Source organism: Neovison vison, chromosome 1 (genome assembly GCF_020171115.1).
Source record: "Neovison vison isolate M4711 chromosome 1, ASM_NN_V1, whole genome shotgun sequence".
Lineage (NCBI taxonomy): Eukaryota > Metazoa > Chordata > Mammalia > Carnivora > Mustelidae > Neogale > Neogale vison.
Window position 1 is genome coordinate 82,655,410 of NC_058091.1, and position 17,555 is coordinate 82,672,964.

Below are 17,555 nucleotides of genomic sequence, written 5' to 3' on the forward strand. Positions count from 1 at the left end.
GTGGAGAAAGGGGAACCCTCTTACACTGTTGGTGGGAATGCAAGTTGGTGCAGCCTCTTTGGAGAACAGTGTGGAGATTCCTCAAGAAATTAAAAATAGAACTTCCCTATGACCCTGCAATTGCACTCCTGGGTATTTACCCCAAAGATACAGATGTCGTGAAAAGAAGGGCCATCTGTACCCCAATGTTTATAGCAGCAATGGCCACAGTCGCCAAACTGTGGAAAGAACCAAGATGCCCTTCAACGGATGAATGGATAAGGAAGATGTGGTCCATATACACTATGGAGTATTATGCCTCCATCAGAAAGGATGAATACCCAACTTTTGTAGCAACATGGATGGGACTGGAAGAGATTATGCTGAGTGAAATCAGTCAAGCAGAGAGAGTCAATTATCTAATGGTTTCACTTATTTGTGGAGCATAACAAATAGCATGGAGGACAAGAGGCGTTAGAGAGGAGTAGGGAATTTGGGTAAATTGGAAGGGGAGGTGAATCATGAGAGACTATGGACTCTGAAAAACAGTCTGAGGGGTTTGAAGTGGCGGGGGGTTGGGAGGTTGGGGTACCAGGTGGTGGGTATTATAGAGGGCACGGCTTGCATGGAGCACTGGGTGTGGTGAAAAATAATGAATACTGTTTTTCTGAAAATAAATAAATTGGAAAAAAATTATTATTGCACATACATGATCTTGCTTCTGACTGAGCAGCTGAATATCTACCAGGGATCTGACTGCCAATTACCCAGATCTCCAGAGGCATCTGGGACACACATAGAAGAAGTTTCAGTCCCTCAGTGTTTGAGGGAAATGTTTTCAGCCTTCTAGCCATGTCAAACAGGTGCGTTGATCCCTAGAAATGAGAATTATGACCAAATGATTTAACTCACCAGTTCCCTATGATGCAGAGAAAGCCCATTCTTTGGGAATCTGATGGGAAGAGAGTCAATGGGAGAGTGCTGAAGTGAGGTAGAAGTTGGAGCCAGAGTAAATGGACCAAAATATTGGATTGGGTTGGATTGGATTGGATTGGATTGGGATGTGTATTTGTTTAAAGAAATCTGTTTTGTTCCAGGAGGTCTGGACCCAGATATTCTCACTGAACTGTTGCTATAGGGAAATAAATTTCTTAGGTCAAAATCAATTTTTTACTTTGCTTTTATGTTATGAATGTTCTTGGAAAGAAAACTATTTCTTAGAGTTGTTATGTTGTTGAACAGGATGGCCTTTGTGTGTGCTGTTTAGAGCTTGTTCTAAGCTTGATTTTGGGGAATCTCCAATATGAGATAGTATTCGAATTAAAATTTAAAACTAGAAGTTCAGCATTTCAGGAAAGAAATAACGAGAATATAGACTATACATGCCTGTAAAACTAGAGATAGTGAGGCTGTACATTATACATGAACACTCTGTATATGTATGTATATCACTGAGCACCAGTTTACATTGTATGGAGTTACTATTCTGGAATCTGGGAGTAAGTATATAGACTTTCTCAAGTTGCCTCTGTTGGGCTACTTCAAATATAGGCACAAATTAGAGGAACTTAGGATAAATTCTTCTTTATTTTATTTACTTACATATTAAATTACCTATAGCTAAAGCTTAAACTCCTTCATTTGAAAGGCAGCCCCATTCTCTTTTTATAATTGAGGTACAGTTTACATCTAATACAGTGTACAAATTAAAGCAAACACTTAATGTGTTTTGACAGTGTTTGCATCCAAGAAACTACCACGACAATCAATATGGGGAACAATTCTATAACCACCAAGAGATTCCTTAGGATTCTTTACAATCCCTCCCTCAGCCACCAGCCCCAGGCAACCACTGATCAGATTCTGTCACTGTGTATTAGTTTGCATTTTCTAGGATTTATAGAGTCATATGTACATACAGAGTCATATGTACTTTTTTGGGTCCAGCTTTTTTCACTTCATCATGATTTTGAGATTCTTCAAATATTGTTTGTGTCAATTTTTTTTAAAGATTTTATTTATTTATTTGACAGAGAGAAATAAGTAGGCGGAGAGGCAGGCAGAGAGAGAGAGAGGGAAGCAGACTCCCTGGTGAGCAGAGAGCCCGATGCGCGACTCGATCCCAGGACCCTGAGATCATGACCTGAGCTGAAGGCAGCGGCTTAACCCACTGAGCCACCCAGGCGCCCTCAATTTATTTATTTATTTAATTGTTAGGTAGGAATTTCATTGTATAGATACATCACATCTTTTTACTTAGTAACATGGTGGGCATTTCTCCCCCAGTGATGTGGGTTAAATTGTGATCTTTAAAAAGATATGGGGTGCCTGGGTGGCTCAGTGGGTTGAGCCTCTGCCTTCGGCTCGGGTCATGATCTCAGGGTCTTGGGATCGAGTCCCGCATCGGGCTCTCTGGTGAGCGGGGAGCCTGCTTCCTCCTCTCTCTCTCTCTGCCTGCCTCTCTGCCTACTTGTGATCTCTCTCTGTCAAATAAATAAATAAATAAATAATAAATAAAAAGATATGTTCAAGTCCAAACCTCTAGTATTTGAAAATATTTGGAAATAAGGTTTTTGCAGATGTAAAATTAGTTAAATTGAGGTCCTACTACATTATCATGAGCCCTAAATCTATTCACTGGTGCCCTTAAAAGAAGAGGACAGACACACAGAGGCTCAAAGGGAAGAAGACATGTGATAAGTGGCAGAGATTACACTGACATAGCTGTTATCCAAGGGAGCACTAAGGACTGCCCAGCAACCCCTGGAAGCTCTAGAGAGTCAGGGAACAGATTCTCCCTTAGTGCCTCCAGAGGGAACCAACTGGGACATCTTGATTTCAGCCTCTGGCCTCCTGAACTATGAAAGCATTCTGTTGTTGAAGCCACCAGTTGGTAGTAATTTGTTACAGCAGCTCCAGGAAACTAATACATCCAGTTTTTGGCTATTTAAATAAAGGTGCTATCAGTGTTCACATATCTTTGTGCAGACATACATTTTTATCTTTTGGGGATAAATATCTGGGAATAGAATAGCTGGGGTATATTTAACTTTTTAAAAAATTGCCAAACAGCTTTCCAAAGTGATTGTACCATTTTCGATTCCCACCAGGACGATATAAAAATTCAAATTGCCTCATTTCTTTGCTGAAATGTAATAGTGTCAGTATTTTAAATTTTAGTCATTTTAATATGTATGTGGTGGTAGCTTATTTTAATTTTAATTTGCATTTCCCTAAAGTCTGTTAACCTTTTGTATATCTTCTTTCCTTTACTCAAAATTCTTAGGAGTTTTGGTCTTATTATTCTGGATAAAAGTCCTCCTGATTATCTATCTATCTATCTATCTATCATCTGTCTATCTATCTATCTATCATCTATTTGAAAGAATTTTATTCAAAGTAACACACACACACACACACACACACACACACACATCCATATATTTCAAATATCTTCTCTCACCTGATAGCTTGTCTTCTTATTTTGTGATGGAGTCTTTTGAAGAGAAAAAACTGTAACGTTTTGTAAAGTCTAGCATCATTCCTATCTTTTGTAGCCTTTCTGAGAAAACATGAAGTTCCTTTGTGCCCCCATAAATACTTTTCATCACACTACTACTGTGCTTTAGAATGCATAATATTTTTTATTTCAGTGTTATATCACATTATAATATTTTAAAGATATTTTAAGACTATTTTAAGTTAAATTTCAAATAACTCAGTTAAAGTGGCAAATGAACTGACTCATTTGGCAAATCCATCACTAAACTCACATGTACCTTGCATTCTCCTACTGATAGGAGTCGCCCTGCAAGTGCTGGCATTCATTCATTGACTCATACACATCCATTCACTGCTGATATGTACCCACACTGCAGCCCCAGTCCCTGCCTGGTGAAGGAGAGAAGAAAGCAGAAATAAGGAAGATGGCTAAGGAGTAGTGAGTAGTGAAGGACTTTTTGCCCAAGCCACATCCCTAGTGAAAGTCAGTTGTAATTTTAATATAAATATGTCTGCCCTTGTCAGGACAAAGTACTTTCCACTTAAAGAATCTTCTTTTGACTGTAATAGTTGTTATTATAGATTATTAAAAATATGCAGCAGAGAAAACATTTTTTTTAAAACTGAGCTTTGTGTTTGTTGGTGTGAGAATAGAGAGAAGGTTTAATTTCAAACTATGAGAGAATAGAATATATTTGATCATTTCTACAAGAATGATCAAATCTAAAATGACCATAAAGCTAAATTAAGGAGGTATGATATAACCATATTCATCCAGAATTGGTTATTTAAGTTTGTATCTCAAGTAAGAAAATTTTCAAAAATTATTATTCCAGCTTTGTTTCAATATTATGCAGCTCTTTTCTCTTTCATTCCCAAAGTCCCTGGCACCCCTCGAACCTGGATTAAGGGACTGAGTGACCAAATGGGAGGAGGTGTGAAAGAATTTATATTTTGCAGCCATATAAGACAGCAAATGTGGTAGAACTGGGAGTTAGGAAAATTGCTGTCTTATGGAATTCCAGAAGGATTTAGTCAATTTGATTTTGTATTTGACTCCCAGTAATGGGAGAAATTCCAAACCCACTGCTTTTTGTGGATCAAATGTATTGTTTTTTGGCCACCCAGCTGGGTGGCTGGAACTCGGCAGGAGTGAGAAATTGTCTTGCAGAGACTTTTGAGAGCCTGGAGGAGGGTTGAGTGCTCCCACTGGAGCTTGAGTTATAAAGGCACTGCAAAGAAATGTTAGAGGAGAGCAAAGACACCTGCTCTGACGTTCTCTGGAAGAATGTCATGCTCCGAGTAAGAGGATGCCTTTTGTGACTTGGGATTTGAAAGGTTCTAAGCAACTGAAAGGGAAATGAGATGGGGAACAAGGAGTCAACTTGTGCCTCAACAGCACCGTAACTCACAATCTACAAATGCAACAGCAGCAGCCAAGGAAAAGTTTGTGGATCCTTGATTGCTAGTCTTTCCTGGCACCCACTCTCATGTATCTATCGATTCTATCCATTCATTCAACAAATATTCACTGAAAACACACCATGTTGCCAGGTGCTATCTTGGGCACCAGGGATGCAGCTGTGAACCAAACAAAATGCCTCCTTGTGAGGAGCTAACATTCTAGGTAGGGAAGACGAACTGAAAACCAATCAACCAACCAATCAATCAATCAACCAACCAACAAATATTCTATGACAAGTAGTGATACATACTAGGGATAAAAAATAATACAGTGTTAAAGGAATAGAGAGGCAGTTTTGGAGTAATACATTTTGGAATGTAAACACGTTTTTTTGTTCACAATGTATTAAGGCAAACCAAGATGCATAAGATAGGTACATTCCTTTGATGTTCTATTTATAGAGCAATATCTATGAATATTGTGTTTTCACTTGTATTTCCTTGATCAGTCATCATGTCATTTCTGCATCAGAAGCAGAACAGGTATGTTGTTTCTGGAACACTGAGGCTCAGAGAAGTTCGTGATTTGCTGAATGATATGCGGTTGGTTAAAAGCAGAATTTATAGTTAAATAATATCTTATACCATGTTTGTACCACACTCTGTTTTTTCTCGTTCACTCAGCAAATATTTATTTAGTGCCTAGAACGTGTTGGGTCTGGGTATGGCTTTAATATTAATGACCAGGTAAGAATAGTGTCTACTATCCCAGAGTCATGAAGCTTAGAGTGTAGTAGGGGAGACAGATATTAAACAAATTATTAGGTAAGTGTTGGGAAAAAGAAAGGTTTTATGTAAGGGGACCTAACTTTGGTCTAAAAAATGCAAAAGAATGAGTCACCTACAATCTAAATATGATTGAGCAAATACAATGTAACACCTCTGCATTAGAAAAAAATTCCTAAATACAGCCTATTTCAAGTTAATTGGTCAATCAGACTTGTAACTTTTTAAAAAAGATTTTATTTATTTATTTATTTGACTGAGAGATCACAAGTAGAGAGGTAGGCGGAGAGAGGGGAGGAAGCCGGCTCCCTGCTGAGCAGAGAGCCCGATGCGGGGCTTGATCCCAGGACTCTGGGATCATGACCTGAGCTGAAGGCAGAGGCTTTAACCCACTGAACCACCCAGGCGCCCCCAGACTTGTAATTTATAGGTGCACCATTTTAAAGATAGAATTTCTGTTCTCCTGTATTTGTGTATGTACGCAGTTCTTCCTTAGCCAGGTGTTTTTGTTTGTTTGTTTGTTTGTTTCAGCATAACAGTATTCATTGTCTTTTCACCACACCCAGTGCTCCATGCAATCTGTGCCCTCTATAATACCCACCACCTGGTACCCCAACCTCCTACCCCCCTGCCACTTCAAACCCCTCAGATTGTTTTTCAGAGTCCATAGCCAGGTTTTATGTTCGTGTATGCCGAGGAAAGGACCATTGTTTATGCATCAACTTTTTTTAGCCATATTTGTGATAATTACCCATCGTACACCATTCTAAAATGATGAAGGAAAGTTCTATTCATATTTTATTATTATACTGTTTCATGCAAAATTTTAAGGACCTGAAATATACCCATTAGAGAGGCAAGAACGAGCTAGACAGGGCCATTACCCATGAGATAATGCAGAAAGAGGGCTGCGAATGCTACACAACCTAGGAGAGACCTTTCCAGTATGGCCCAAGCCAACATAAACAGAAAGGTAGTCAGAGTTTCTCCAAAAACAAAGGGTTATAGGTGGAAGACAACATTGTGCTGAAATGTGAAAGAAGTAATAGTAATAAAAATAGAAAAACAAGTAGTGAATTGGAGCCAGAATACCAAGTGTAGGACAAAACACCATTCACGACTGAGTTCACCCACAGAGAACAAGCATGTTTCTATATTGTAGGCCACGCATGGCCAATTATGGCAGTTCAAAACAGTCATTCTTTTAAGATAAAAAAGTTTAGACTTTTTTAAGTCTTAAGTTAAGATAAAAAAGGTTTAGACTATTTGATAATTTTGTCTCATATCCCAGGTGGGCCCATTAACATGTACTCTGGGCAATTTTGATGTGATATCAAATAATAATGGTTGACTTCAGTGAAGCCCTTTACTATGAGCTAGTCACTGAACTAAGTCACAGTGGGTCACCTGGGTGGCTCAGCTGGTTAAGCATCTGTCTTCAGCTCAGGTCTTGATCTCAGGTCCTGAGATCCAGCCCCACATCAGGCTCCCTGCTCAGTGGGGAGTCTGCTTCTCCCTTTCCCTCTGCCTGTCTCCCCAGCTTGTGCTCTCTCTCTCTCTTTGAAATCAGTAAATAAAAATCTTTTTTAAAAAATGTGCTCAAAAACTACATGTGGTCTGTCTGACAGGTAGAAGATGAAAATAATTTTTAAACTGAGCTTACAGTCACAAAAAATCTTTCTGTGCTGAAAGATTAGATTACTCAGAAGTTCTAGAAGACTATGTGTGGGTAATATATAAATATAATCAAATATTTATTGAGCACTTGCATGCTTAGATCTATTGCAGGTGCTGGAGATGGAGGACTGAACAAGATTGTCAAGTTCCCCGTGGTCACTGAGCTGATGTAACAGAGGGGCTGGGGGTAAACAAATACACTAACAACTCTCCTACAGTTCTGACAGCAGCCAGTATTTTAAAGACAACAAAGTAAGAGGATGTGGTGGGAGCATGACAACACAGTGTAGGGAATAGGCTATCAGGGAAAGACTCACAGCAGTGATAGAAGAGATATGATTGGAAAGAATTAGCCATGGCAAGATCTGGGGGACTAGCATTCCAGAGGAAGGGCAGATCAGCTCACTCTTCCACAGTTACCCACTCCATTACCTCTTTCCCACAGGCTCATGAAGAAGATTTATCCTTCCTCCTCTCAGCTGAGTCACTTGGGACTTTTCTCTCTTCTTGTTACCTCCCTATTGTGTCCTTTGAGGCCCAATGAAGAGAAAGTTTCATGAAGATAGTTTGTGCTACTTTCCCGAGTTTAGTTGTTGTTTGTTTGAGAGTTAGTATTGAAAGGAGATGAATGAAAACTCTTTTACTAATCCTGCTTTGCTCTTCTTGTATATCAAATAATAATGGTTGACTTCAGTGAAGCCCTTTACTATGAGCTAGTCACTGAACTAAGCTCTATTCATGCACTATCTATGAGGTAGACACCATTATTATTATTATTATTATTTTAGTTTCAGGTTTTTATTTAAATTTGTTAGCATAGGGAGTTATATTAGTTTCAGGTATAGGATTTAGTGATTCACCACTTATATACAACATCCACCGGTCAACATAAGTGCCCTTCTTAATACCCGTCACCCATTTAACACATCCTCTTGCCCACCTCCTCTCCAGCAACCCTTATTACCTCCCTCCTTACATATAGTAAAATGGAGGCACTGAACAGCTAATTAAGTTGCTCAGGTCATACAGCTGCTAAGAGTGGGAGGTAGTAGGCAAGAGGATTTGAACTCTTAACTCTTGTGCTATTACAAATGAGTAAAAGCAAAGCTATAAACATTAAGTAAAGTTTTGACAGTGACCATAGATGTTTATATAGAAGCAGATCCCAACTAATCTGTGCTCAATTAGGACTGAACATATACTAAGTTTTCATGGGCATATCTGGAGAACATTCATTGAGACACTGAGCTGACAATGGGAGAAGCCACCCAAAGGGAAGAAAGTTTCAAGAAACAACTGTTTGGGATAGAGACAGTGATCAGCTTTGGGAGGACATGTAACCCCAAGCAGCTTCATGGCTTTCCTCTGAGTGTTCTCTAGCCCTCCGGCCTAATCCTGTACTTTCTTGCATGAATTATGAGGTAGTAGTGAGGATGCTGGGGAAGGGGAAAAGATCCAGGGTGGCAGAAAAAGAGTGTAAGAACACTGGAATATCTGTAGGAAGTGTAGGTTGCAACAGGAACGTTGGCATCAGTGGAATTAGGGAAGGAGAATGACATTTGATGCCAGGAAGAACATTCAAACACTGATAATGGTAATGTGTGGAGAGACTTCTCTTGGCTTATCCAATCCAAATTCTCAGCTCATCTCCAATCCCACCCATGAGGCTGAGAGATGGGATAAACAGCCTTCTCTTTTATATCATAAACTTTGATGTATCAAATGATGTATCAAACTTTGAATGACGTATTGGTATATTACACATAATTATTATAAATGGACATCTTAGTGAAATTTCACGAAGTAGATACCACATGGAGCTCAAGAGGCACAACTTAAATGCATCCCAGGAGTCCCCTTCATCTTCTTCCAACCCACCATCTTGTCTTTTTTTAAGATTTATTTATTTATTTAAGAAAAAGAGAGAGAGAAAGAGGGAAGGCACAAGCAGAAGATTATATATATATATATATATATATATATATATATTCTCCAGCAGATTCCATGCTAAGCGTGGAACCCAAAACAGGGCTCAATCTCTGGACCCTCAAGAACACAACCTAAACCAAAATCCAAGAGTGAGACACTTAATCAACTTTACCACCCAGGTGCCCCTCACCATATTGACTTCTAATAGTATACGTTAGGGGAATATATTGTATGTTTTGTATTGTTAACAAATTGATTCAAAAGCCAATGAAACTCTTCAACTCTAATCCTTTTAACCTGGTTTCTATAGGTGATAAAATAATTTTTGGTGATTTTAGTGAAGGAAACACTTCCAAAAATTGAATTCCAAAATGTTCTTTTGAACACAAAATGTTCATGAATTTCTTTCCCAATGCAATTTCTTTCTCCTTCATCTCCCTCATGAGAGACTCATCCTTAAGTTTCTGACTAAGGAGGTCTGGGGTGGGGCTTAGAATTTGTATTTCTAACAAATTCCGAGGTACTACTGGTGCACCTTGAGAACTTTGAGAACGACTGCTTGAAAGTAAGGCCTAATGTGCAAAAGATGAATAGGTTTGCAAGACTCCAGGTTGGAAGCCAAGATTTATTTTAGTAAAGAGTCACTTTGCCTTTTCTGGGTGAGGAATATGGAGGACTGCCCATGCCAAAGGTAGCCACATTTGGCAGGGTTTTTTTAGATGCTTAAAGTGTCTATGAAGAGTGTCACAATCACACATCTCTTTGAGACTACAGTCATATCACATCCATACATCTTAGGAAAATGTTTAGAGGGTATCTCTTATTGACTGTATCTTAGGCATCTATGTGAATTGTTATCCTGTTCTTTCTTACACACACACACATACACATCCTTTTAATTTCCTCCTCTTTATTATAAGTTTCATTAGGAAACATGATGTTTATGCTTGAATTTTAAAAACCATATTGCCATAACCATCTACTACTTTAGGACTTTTATTGTTTAACTCTTCTAAGTACATCATTTGCATGATGGTGCTGATTGCTTAAATATTGTAGGGTCCCATATTTGTTTACTGTACATCGACACTGAGGATACAAGTTGTAGATCAAGGATTAGAAGGTGAAGACATCTGAAATGTGACACCAATACTGATAAAAGAGTTATGTAATGTTAATAAGATTGTCTGTGTACCACATTTACTATTTGGGTTCACTCAGAGCTAGGGTCAGCCTCATCTATCCTAACTGCCAGCTAAATGACCTGCCGTCCAGAAGATTCTATCTCTCAAATGTTATGCAAAGTTGACTCACTGAAAATGAACCATGAGCAATTAGAACTCAATATAATTTAGTTAGAAAACCAAGCTCTTTCTAAATGATGTTATTATATAGAAAAGAGTGTGCATGGGACCACAATCTCTGCTGTAAATGTTCTGCCAGGCATAATGAGAAGTGTTACACTGGCTATGATATCCTACAATTGCCTGCAGCTGTTTCTTCTGTTCTCACCTTGCATTACAGAATGGCCACTGAGAACAAAATACTAAGTATCTGATGTTCTGGAAGTTTTGACATCTTCTGGGATCTTATGCTAGATTAAATTATTGGCCTCAATTCTTCACCCTTCCTCGTGTTCGTAAACCTTTGCCAACTTTCAGAGCCCTCTAACTATGAAAGGACTGTCTCTGTCTCTATTTTGACTTTGGGTTTAGCATATGACTAGTTGGGCCAATAGAACAAGGCAGAGGTGATAGTGTGCCATCTGAACTTAGGCCTCAGGAGAGCTGGTTTTTTTTTTTTTTTTTGCCTGTCCTCTTGTACTTGCCATCACCATGAAAAGAACCTGTCTCTGTTAGCCTAGAATGAGAATAAGAGACACATGGACTAGAGTTGCCCTTGCCAAGTTGTATCAGCCAAATCCAGTTTACAGCAGTTTACAGCAGGGCCACCATTCAATCCTCAGATCATGGGCAAGCTGAGCCTACTTCACTTGATTCCCCAGGTGACCAGCAGATGTATGAGCCCACGTAGGTGCTGTCAGCAGAGACAACCAGCTGAGCCAAGCCGAGATTGGCTAATCTCTGGCCAACCCAGAGATGCATAAGCTATAATAGATGATTACTGTTCTAAGCCATTGAGTCTTGGGATGGTTTGTTATGCGGCTATAGCCAACTGATGCATTCATTTTTTTTTCAATTTATTTATTTTCAGAAAAACAGTATTCATTATTTTTTCACCACACCCAGTGCTCCATGCAAGCTGTGCCCTCTACAATACCCACCACCTGGTACCCCAACCTCCCACCCCCCCGCCACTTCAAACCCCTCAGATTGTTTTTCAGAGTCCATAGTCTCTCATGGTTCATCTCCCCTTCCAATTTACCCAAAAGCACATGATGCATTCATTTATTTATGCCAAAGAAAGCACCAAAATATGACAAAAAAGAAATGGAAATTGATTATATGGAGAACGGAAAGCAATATGTCATACATTTCTGCATAAAAGATAATTCAGTAATAAAAGGAAGGGTATTTCAAAATGAATAAAATATTTAGAGTCCACTTTCAAATACACAAGGATGAATCAAAGGCAAAATAAGTTAGACATATTATTGAACAAATACATACAGAACAAATGCATAGTATATGATAAAGGGAATGCTATCTGAAGGAGTCTGAAAAATCTTCAGGCTTCTCATTCTAAGCTAATTTTTGGACAGAAAGATCATTTAAAGGACCTAGAAGGCAAGAATGTTGAAAATTTTACTTAAAAATAGTAGTTCATATATTCAGCCCAATGACTGTTAATTTCTAGGCATTAGATGTTCATAAAATTGTCATGATTGAAGATAATTTGTTCAAATAAAATAAAACTTAAATCCATGGCAGTTAAACCAAGTTGTATGGGTCTCTGGTAAGAGATTTTTATACAACATAAATCACTGGAAATGTGTGAGCTTTTTTTTTTTCCCCAATATGAATAACACGGAGAGAAGTATGAACCAATGGAAACAATGACAAAAATAGCTTATGTTTGTTTAATATCTTCCTCATTCTCACTATAATTGAGCATATATTTTTACAACAATATTGTTGAGGTCATTTATTCTTATTTTACAATTAAAATAGCTGAAGGTCAAAGAATTTAGGTTATTTGGGATTTAGTTACTTTTGGTTCCAAATCCAAGTACTAATGTGCATATTAGCATTGCTCTTTAAAAAAGAAAAAAGATTTTTATTTTTGACAGAGAGAGAGAGAGAAAGAGGACAAGCACAAGCAGGGGGTAGTGGCAGGCAGAGGGAGAAGCATGCTCCCCATTGAGCAGGGAGCCTGATGCCCAAGAAAGGATCCTGGGATCATGACTTGAGCTGAAGTCATCATGACCTAAGGCAGACAACATTTAACTGACTGAGCCACCCAAGTGCTTCTAGCATTGCTCTTTTTAACATAAATGTTGGAGGCAAAACTTAAGGAAAATCTTCAATTGGAATTATGTAAGTTCAAATGAAAGTATTACTATTCTGATAAAATTTGAGAGAATTCTTTACGTCTTGAAATAAAATACACTAGGAATAGCTAGTTAAATATTTTGAGAAAATATTTAACACATAATAAGAAAGCTTAAAGTGTCATATTTTTAGAGTGCTGTAGTGAATAAATACTGAACATTTAAAACTGTTTTGTTTGAGGGGTGCCTGGATGGCTCAGTGGGTTGAGCCTCTGCCTTCAGCTCAGGTCATGATCCCAGGGTCCTGGGATGGAGCCCTACATCCGGCTCTCTGCTCAGCAAGGAGCCTGCTTCTCTCTTGCTCTCTCTGCCTGCCTCTCTGCCTACTTGTGATCTCCCTCTCTGTCAAGTAAATTAAAAAAACAAAAACAAAACCTGTATTGTTTGGCTTTGGCACCTAGGCAGATACTGCCTTTTTCACACTGCCTTTATGGATGTATCTTATCTACCCACTTAATTGTTCCACTCATATATTCCCCAAATGTCTTGGATGGAGCCAGAAATTCTCTTGGAGTCTTTCTCTAATGTTAGATTTCTTTTCTTTTTCTTTCTTTTGGGGGAAAGGGAGGAACTTATTTAAAGGATGCCTAACCTATAGAAGACAGAAAATAAATATTTGTTAACTCAATATACTGAGCCATGCTAAAGGACAACTTGCCACCAACAATAAGTCAATCTATATAATAAAAATAGACTGCCATTTTGCTAGGTGTCTCATATATGCTATCTCAATTCATTTCTTGTAGCAATACCAAACAGTAAGCATTTTCTCCCTATTTTCAGATAAGGAAAATTAGGCTCAGGGACATGAAGTAACTTGCCCAATCCATACAATCAGTAAGTACTAGATTTACGCCCAGGTTTATAAGACCAAAAATGTAAAATCGTTTGTCTCTAGCTCCTTTCCTTGACAAATCAAAATATCTGAGTTATTTTCTTATAATCATATCTGTAAAAGCAAAGAATATGATAAGCTATAAGATTTGGTTTTTACTGTGCTCTTTTATTGCTTAATCTAAAACAGGCATTGCAGATGGGTCCCAGAGATTTTTAGGTCTGAGTCTAAGCTCATGACTGTTTCTATCATCTTCTATTATTTCTTCATTCCCATGAGCTGAAACTTCTCAATATTTGCTCACAAACATGCATTCTGAGGAAACTCAAAGCTTTCTAAAATACTTGCTTGTCAGTTGATCTTTCAAGATTTTCCAACAGCTGAGTGCTGGGAATAAACCTCCTTCCTGTCAGTTCCCACTTAGCATGTCACACTTCCAGGTTCAGCCCAGTCTGCAGGATGGAGTAGATGGGTGGGAGAGGAGAGCTATCCTTTTCCTTCTTTGCAAGAATCCAAGAAACAAAAATCAAAACAAACAAACAAAGAATCCAAGGAACCATTAATCTGCATAGTAGTATGAGTCTCCCATTACCAATTTCCCAGTCACTTCTTGGTTGGCCCTTTAGCCACGTCACAAGAGTCTGATGGAAAGACAAAGGGTTTAGACAGGAAAGGACGGGCCAGAGAGATCTCTCAATTTCCACCAAGATTCTATTTCCCACTTGTTAGAAAGAGCCAAATGAAATGTTTGGTATGAAACTACAAAACAAAAATCGACAAGAAAATGCAGTGTCCATGTTTTTATACCTGCATTTCAATCACTCAATGAGCCAATAATAATAATTTTCTAAAGTTGCCTTGGGCCAGGTATAGCCTTTTTGCCTTATAGCATGTTTCCCTCTTGATGTCATGGTGCCTCCTCTTTGGCATTTTACTAGATCTTGTGGGTCTCTGCCAAGGGCACCAGACAAGCTTTCTGTCAGGAGTTTTTCCAGGCTGCATGCCAAAAAAGTGGCTTAGGGTTGTCCAGAACCTCCTTAACTGTTCTTTTGAGCCTGATCATTTATTACAGAGGTGGGAGGGTGCAGGACACAATGGCTTATGTCATTTAGTGATTTTCTGACTGTTTATTAATAGAAAACATTCAGAAATCTATAAGCAGAATGCGGGCTGTGAATGCCAGCATGCAACTTTTATTTGGAAGAAAGATTTTAGGTATGTGGTAATGGGAAATACCTGCCAGCTTGGTCTATCCTTACCAAAGGAAAGGAAAAAATCCTCTAGTTTTGCCAGTGTGAAAGCTCCAATTGCAACCAGTAATCAGCCTGATATCTGAGTCTCTATGTTCATTGTGGTTTTTGCATGGTGCGAAGTCTCTGGACTTGCATTGTAACACAGACATCCCCCTGGAACGCTTAGACTTGAGATGGAAAGTTGAGCTGCCTATCAGTAAGCAATATTTTTAAAATCTTGGAGCCTTTTCACCATGACATTATTTGGTTTCACAGCTCATATTGCTTCCTAGCTTATATTCTTTCCACCCAGGGTTGCAACGTGCGCCTTGTGGTGCTTTGGAAATGCCTTGAGACTTTTGCTCTATTTTTACTTATAAATAGCCTTCTACTACCATCTATATCAGTTTAAGATTAGGTCACTCTGTATTAATTTTTGAAAAATTACCAGGAATCAGAACGTGAAATAAGCTGCAGTGAGATCAAACTCAGCTGGCACAAAGAGATTAAGCAACTAACACGTTGATACGGTTTATTCAATTTTAAAATATTAGTTGGCTTGGTGAATACATTTTATTTTTTGGCAATTCCTTTGCATCTAACCTTTGAGCTCAATTGTTTTGGTTTCCATTTTGTGTCATTTCTTTTAGGAGCATTGGAAGATTATTACTCATTGCATCCTGTTGGGATTACTCGGTTTGAAGTTTGATTTGCCTGTTTATCTGTAGGATTCCTGAAATTGGTAGTTTAAATTGCATAGCACAGTTCAAAAGCATACCATCAGCCTCAGAATGAATACTACAACCAACTTTTTCATAGATTACTTAAATCCTGTTATATTCAACTGCGTAGAGACAAACAGAGTGCCATCGGCAAGATGAGCCATTGCTTTATTTTTAAAGCTCGCTTATGTCAACGCTTTCTATCCATGACTAGGTTAGCCACCATTATTCAGGGGTGAGATCAGAGTTCTTTTCTTTCCTAGAGCTGCTTGCCATTTTCTCAACACCTGCCTTACAAGTGACAGCTCTGTGGGTGTCCTCATAAATTACAAATCATGTGTCTTGGTCCTGATGCCTTGGGACAGGCACAAAGTTAGAAACTGCCTGTAACTTTAGAACTGTAGCTGCAGGATGGGACAGCTGAGTAGAGAACAGAGATGCACATCAGCAGGGGTTCTGTTAAGATACTATGAGGCCGCCTACCTGATGCTGGTGGACAATTTGTCCAATTTGTACTGCAAACTGAGTAGATGTAAAGTGGGAAGCAGTAGCCTGCTGGCAGAGAGAATGGAGGATGCATCTGAAATGGAAGTTTCTCTTTTCTTCCTAGGGTAATCTCTAGGACCATGATCATGTTGTTAAAATTCCCACTCAGCATCCTCCCTTTGTTTAAAAGCTTACCATGTTTGCGAAGACTGGTGATGCCTTTCTGATATGGAATAAGGATTTTTAATTTCCTTCTTCCTTAAAATTTCCTCTCTGATAAATTCCATGATGAAAGCTTGAAGTAAATATAAGAACAGCCAAACAATGTAAATGTATACAATGAGTAACTTCCTTTCCACACCATCTACCCTAGGTATACTATGTAACAGTTACTGGAATAAAGAAGCATGATGTATTAGTTAACTTTATGAAACAAACCACCCCAAACACTTATTATCATACATAAAGCAACCAGTTATTATTTGTCATGGGTCTATATGTCTGATTGGCAGTTCTGTTAGTCCACGCAGCAGTTCAACTCACTCAAGAATCTATAGTCAATAGCAGGTTTGCCAGGCAGCTTTGCTAATCTTGGCTGAGTTCTCTTGGTATTTAGGACTACAGCTGGGGCAGTCAGGAGGACTTGACTCCGTTCCACAAATCACACCTGTAGCAAACTGTCCTGAGCATATAATCATTATGAAAGCATAGGAATATGAAGAGAATTGGAAATGTGCAAAAGCTTTATAATGTCTCTGCGTATGTCAACTTTGCTACTGTCCCATTGGGTGAAGCAACTCATGGTGAATTCCAAAGTCAGTGTGGGAAGAGAATGCCAATGAGTGTGGATACATGGAGACATGAAACACCGGGAATATACATGCAATCAGCCTCCCACACAGGGCAAGGGCGTAAACTTTCCACCTGAATTATTGATGCAAAATAATGTTATAATTATGGTTTAAAGTGTTCTATTGTTGTCTGTTTCCTTGAAAATGAGTCATGCAAAAATGGGTGAAAAAAACAATTTTCAGGTGAAAAGAGTACCAATAATGCACTTTAGATAATAAGATAAAGATAAAAAGTACATCACTTCTGTGAAACACTGAGAAACCCTCAGGGAAGTAAACTACTGTACTGATCAAGAAATATGGAGACAGTCTGAAGACCCCTTCCCACTCCATGTCCCAACCTGTCAGGTGTTTTTCTTCCACTTAGAATAAGTTCATTTTTAATATTAGGACTAAGACACAAAGGTCATGTCTTTGAAATTCCTTGATATATTACAGTAACAGACCTCACTATTTATGCTTTTTTTAAAAAAATGAATAATAGGATAGAAGGAGGATAAGGATCCTCTTTTTTTCTCCCCTGGCCTGAAATATGTGTTTTCCAGGAATGGAGACTGACGTTAACATACACCGATATTTAATAGTACATTCTTAGGATAAATTAGGTGCTTTGTTGATGCTATGCCTTGCAAGAAAAAAACT